Raw genomic sequence first — 6,278 nt, 5'->3', positions numbered from 1 at the left:
GTCTTTTTGAGGCAGGGTCTTGCTATGCAGATCAGGCGCATCCGTCAAGGTCAGGAACAGCCGCTCTACATCCTGGGCCAGATTTGCCAGTGCCCACAGACCTCACAGCGCCGCAATCCGACGTTGTTTATTTTTTTTATTTTTTATTTTTATTTATTTATTTTTTTTGTTATTTTTTTGGTGTTTCTCCGGTACCGGGAACCGAACTCACGACCTTGCACTTGCCAGGCAGGCGCTTTTGCCACTGAGCTAAATCCCCAGCCCCCGACGTTGTTTATTTTAACAAGCGTTTTACAAGTTAATTTATCCATATCTTTAAAATTTTGCATACTGACTTTTTTCCTGAAAAGGCTGTTTTCTACAGAAACATAATTATAAATACTGTCTTTTAAATGAGACCCAATTTTTCAGATATTAGAAGTGGATTTTAGTAAATTTTAGTAAGATTTTAGTAAGTTCCCAGAATTTATTAGAAATCTACAATTTGACAAAGTTCAGCTTCATCTTTCCTGTACGTGATGCACATCAGTGTATCCGATCAGGGAGTGAGAGAGGCAAGCACATGGCTGCGGATTCCCTAGACACTGAGTATTGACACTGGTATTTTTGTTCACAAAAGCCAGTAGAAACATACCTGAGGTGTACAGGTAGGTGCAGTTATTTCTCAAGTAGGCTAATGCTGTAATTTTCTTTCAAAAAAAAAGTAATGGTGTTCTTAGCTCCTTATTTCACTGGACTATCTGGAGGCAGCTCTACTTTAAAAGGTGCAGTGGTAACCGGGCAAGTGGTGCACACCTGTGATCCCACTACTCAAGAGGCTGAGAGAGGAGGATCACTGAGCTGTGGCCAGCCTGGGCTACAAAGTGAGTTCAAGGCCACCCTAAACTGCACAGTGAAACCCTACTTCACAAAGAGGCAGAAATAAAATAAAAGGTATACTGGTACCTTGGATAATGAACACTTTTGCTTGCAAACAATCTGGTTCGCAAACACAAGCATTTGGCAGAATTTTGTCTTTGTTTGCAAACTCTGCCGCAGGTGACAGACATGACTGTGGCCATCTTTTCCAAATCGTACAACAAATTAAGTTCATGAACCACAGTACCACTGTAATTGCAGATCAGAAGAGAAAATAATTACATTCAACTTCCCAAAAACCCAAGTCAGGGAAGCAGTGTAACTCAAACTGCACATCCCATAAACAGACATCTGAGCCTTTTCATCATTTGACCAAGATACACTGTCAGCCTTTTCTCTTGCCCATCATTCCCCCGGAGACTTGCTGCTCTTTTCAGCTTTGTGCCTAGGCCTACCCTAGTCCTCAGCTAAGGAGCTTGTCCTCATGTTTCTGCCACTCAAACGTATCCATTTAGATCAGTCAAGGCTCTTTACACTGCAAAAACAAAACAAACAAACCAACCAAAGAAAACAACAGCAACAAAAACCCCATTTTAAAGCAGATTAACCCAGAAATTGACTATTAATTCACAGAGCTGTGAAACTGTCGTGACCATTTGATATTTCATCTACCTAGCAACTTTTTCTCCCCCATGTAACACTACCTTGGTATTTCTTGTTATTGATGCCTGTCCCCCTTCGCTCTGTGTTCAAGTACTTGAACCTAGCTAGTTTCATACTTAGCTCCAGGGATAAAAGTGTATAATCTATATATCTTATTTCCCATATTATGCTGACATTTTCTGATGGCAGACAATATGTCTAGATTATCTTTATTTATACCTGTGAAGTGTCCAAAGGATAAATATTTAATGAATGCTAATTGAATGAATGAAGTTTACAGAAAAGTTATCTTTCCTTGGAATCAAACTTTTCTTAAAAGGGAATATTCCAGGAAGGCAAGGGCAGGAATTATATAGTTTCTTTGGTTTAAAAAGATCTAGTTGCCTGGCCAAATGAACATAACAAAATAATAAACACAAATTTTGCTTAATAATTTGCAATTAACCTACCTATTAATCCTCACAATCATCCTATGACCAAGGTGGCAGCATTTTTCAGTAAAGATCCAAGAAGTAAGTATTTTAGATGCTGTAATTCAAGAGCCAGAATCAGGGCTATGTGGGTACTTACATAACAAGAAAGAAAACAAATTTCTACAGAGTTTATTCTCACAAAATCAAAAATATTAAGAACAATTGAATAAATTTTAGAGTAATATTAAGAAGATGGAATTCTTGCGGGGGATAACGTTTCATTTAACTGGAGTTCAAAGTTGTATTCCTTATCATCAAAATCAATAGCAAAGGCTCATCTGCAAAGCTGGGTATTAATGAGATTTTACCTATTTCATCTTCGAAAATGTCTTTTCATTCAGAGAGATACTGCCAAATACTGATATGAATCCGTGAGCATATGGTTCTAATTGAGCATATTCATTGCTTGGAAGGCATTTATATAATTCTGTTAAACTCTTCTCTTGATATTTGCCTTCTATCATGTCATTACATTGCAGATTAATTGCTTCCAATTGAAGTTCAGGCGGAGGCTTCTCAATTGCATAGTTAAATGACTTTTGAAACATGAAAATTTCTTTGAACTTACATCCAGGTCCAGAAGATACAATTAGAACTCTAGTTTGAGCTATGAAATATATATATATATTGCACATGTTTGAAGGTATGGAGATTTTGCTTTTTGTTTTAATTTTTAGACAGGAAGTGTATAAAGAATTTTAAGATTGCTTATGATTCAAACAATGTTAGTTGCTGTTGAAATGGTTTTACTACTATTGAAGTTCAATGTGTAAGTGCGGTTTTATCTTTTAGTTTTATGTTAGAGAAATATCTTAAAATCCAGAGCAAAAGCTAATTTCCAAAACCATTCTGTTTCATAACAGTGGTTGAGGACAGTTCTTCTAACCACTTAAATATGTACAAACTATTCTTAGTTGAAAGGTTGTACAAAAAGCTGGCAGAAGGCTGTGTTTAGACTTTGTGTCTTAGTTTGCAAAGAATGTTAGTAATTCTCTGCTAAACTACCCAAGGTCGCAAAACTATTTAGTGGTGGAGCAGAGATTTGAATTTGATCCGGCAGCCTGGCCCAGAGCTTACTCACTTTGTGATATGAAATAGTGCTTATTGTGCTAGGGTAGCCAGTAGCCAAATCTAAAATGGAGTTTTCTTTTGCCTAACAATTTTTTTCCTTAAAAAGATGCATTATGCTGTATTTGATACATACAAACATTATAAGAAAAACACAACCAATACCCATGTATTCACCAGCCAACTTAAATAAAATACTACCCTACACTTCAAATCCTTTCTGTTGAACTCACCTTGATAACTTTATCTTTCCTACAACATAGTCACAGTCCTAAATCTGGTGTTTTTCATTTCCATGATTTTTTAAAACATAAATTTTACTATGTGCATATTCTTACCTAGAATGTCAAGTAGTTTTACCTGTTTTATAATTATACTGAAAGTATTATGTGACTTGCTCATTTTCTCCACTAAATTTTACCACCATATGTTTAAAAATTAAGTTTGAATGCGTTTCGGTGGGACATATTTTCTGGTACCACTGTCGCATATTTTCTTACACTAATTCATTTCACGTATTTTAACCGCCTGGCCTCTGAAACCACTTGAGCTAAAACTCCCAAGTTAAAATGGCATCCCACATAGCCATTCAAATATTTCTAAAAGTTGACTAATGGAAATTTTATCTGTGTTATAATGACATTTGTATTACATATGATGAAAAAACTGGATGTTAAATTTGTGCATATTAATCAGAGGCAGGAGGGAATTAAGGGCTAGGAGGATAAAGGGACAAAAAATTATCAAGATATGTTTATATACATGTACCAATTCTCCAAAACAAACATCACTATTATGTATTGCAAGCATACACTACCAGAAAATAAACTCTACATATTATATGACATCGATATCACATTTATAAAAACCAATCAGTTATTGTTTAAAAATGGGGATTGATTGATTGAGAAGGATTTTTCCCCCATATTGGGTTTCATAACCTCACACATAGTAAGGAATTTTTTGAAGAGTGATTAAAATATTTGATTGTGATGATTATTACACGAGCATATATAAGTCAAAACTTATCAAATTGTACATTCAAATTGGATACATTTATTGAACATAAATTATTTAATAAAATTAGAAGACAAAACAAAAAACAAAAACCTCCAAAAATTTTTTAATCAGAGTTAATCTCATGGTATTTCTAAAAAATGCTGTCATATAGATAAGAATTTGCCAAGTTTTCTGTGGAAGGAAGAGTGTATTCTTGTGTGGAAGCAACAATTAATCTCAAGAGATAAAACCACCAAATGAGATCCATCAGCTTTTCTTGCTTTGCTTGCAGCTGACCAAACAAACATCTAGCTAGCATGTCTTTTGAGAGATTGCACTCATCTCACCTGAGAATTCCAAGTCCCATGGTTATAAGCATTCTACTTTAGGTACGAACTTCTTGTTAATTTGGTTAGCATAAAACAGCTCCAGAAAATCTGACCATATTTTCAGGCCCTCACAAACAGATCCTTAATATATGAAACCCACGGATCAGTCCCTGGAACACAATGTCCATGACTTGGGTCCTGTGTATTCTAGAAAGTCCTCCCTTGGATATTCTCCAGTTTAGCATCACATAGGTGATACTTCCTTCATATTCTCTGCTCTTCACAGGTACCATGACAGTACTTCAATCTCACTTCATTTTTCAACTTTTTAACAAGACATTATGTCCAAAGTGAAGACCTGGAAATCATAGCTGCCAATTTAAAAAATTTCCCTTAAAATCCTCTTTCTTTCTGATAACTGCATAATAAACACAATGAGTTCTTTTGTAGGTTATCTGACTTCTGACAATATTTCACATTTAAATAATTATTCAGAGTCTAGTTCATTTTAGACAAAGCAAAAGATGTTGCCATCTACAGAGAATTTCAAGACTTTTGTGGAGGATTCTGGACAACTTGCCAAATTAGTACATACCAGAAATTTTGAAAATATCCCAATATGTTGGTGTAGGAAAGCTGTGCATACAAATTCTTTAATTATCTCCCCTTTAGGCTTAATTTTAGCCTCATGGTGTGAAAGTGAATCTGTACTTGCTCTGCTGCCATAGTATTTGATGGCAGTTCCACTTGGCTGTTTTCTCGGCCTGAGTTCAGAGCAATATGGCAGTTCTGTGATGTGGACACAGTTTCCATGCTAAAGCCATCCATTTTAATAAAGTAAAGGTCTAGCCCATTGAGTCTGGTTGAATACAGCTGTTGCATTGATCTCTTCTGATGCTACAGCCGTTGAGTTCATTTCCTTAATCACATTTTCCATACGGGTAAAAGCATGAAGCTGCTTGGTATCTTCCAGACTGCATGCATTCTAATTTCAGAATTTAATCAAATGGAACTGGCTTCCTGACAGAGTAAACAGAGCAAAATACTGTATCCAGACCAGCTGCCAAGCTAGCAGCTTGAATTTATTTTTCCTTGCTTTGCTAAATGCATCTTGAATTTTTGAAAACACGGTCCAGGTTTACAAAATTTAGCATTTTTGAATCAAGACCAGTCACCTCTAATATTACTCTCTAAATATATCCATTAAATTTCAAAAGTCAGGTAGCTGAGTTAATCCTTTTTCACATGCCTGTGGCCAGAGGAGAAAGCATATTTCTTTTTTTTCTATTGAACACAGGAATTGTGTGCATAGACTCTTGCCATTTGAGTTAATCTAATAGCAGAGAGTGACTGTAAATATCTATGTATTTTTTTCTGATTACTGCTTCTGTATTTATTCAATTGTTAAAATCTAACTTGTACCTAAAATCATTCCAGACATCCTCTCTGCCACTTTTAAAATATATATATATATATTATTCAATATATAAATATCGATTTTATTTATAATATATATTCAATGTAACCACTAGAATACATATAGAGAAATGAAAAAGCTGATATATTTTTCAACCCACCTGGCTCATAAAAGAAAGTTTGAGGGGCTGGGCATGGTGACACATACCTGTGATCCAAGAGCTCAGGAGGCTGAAGCGGGACAATTCCCACAAGTTTAAGGCCAGCCTGGTCTACATAATGAGTTCAAGCCCAGTTTAAACTGCACAACAAGACCCTGTCTCAAACAAACAAACAAACAAACAAACAAAATTAACCAACCAACCTAACAAACAAAAAAAGAGAAGAAAGAAAGTAAGTTTGAGGAGGTACAGAATTTCTTGACTATAGCAAATTCTGATTATTCTATCTATAAAATGAACTTTTTGCTGTA

The sequence above is a fragment of the Chinchilla lanigera genome, unplaced genomic scaffold (assembly GCF_000276665.1).
Source record: "Chinchilla lanigera isolate Chin_1 unplaced genomic scaffold, ChiLan1.0 scaffold00011, whole genome shotgun sequence".
Classification (NCBI taxonomy): Eukaryota; Metazoa; Chordata; class Mammalia; order Rodentia; family Chinchillidae; genus Chinchilla; species Chinchilla lanigera.
This window is presented reverse-complemented; position numbering follows the sequence as displayed.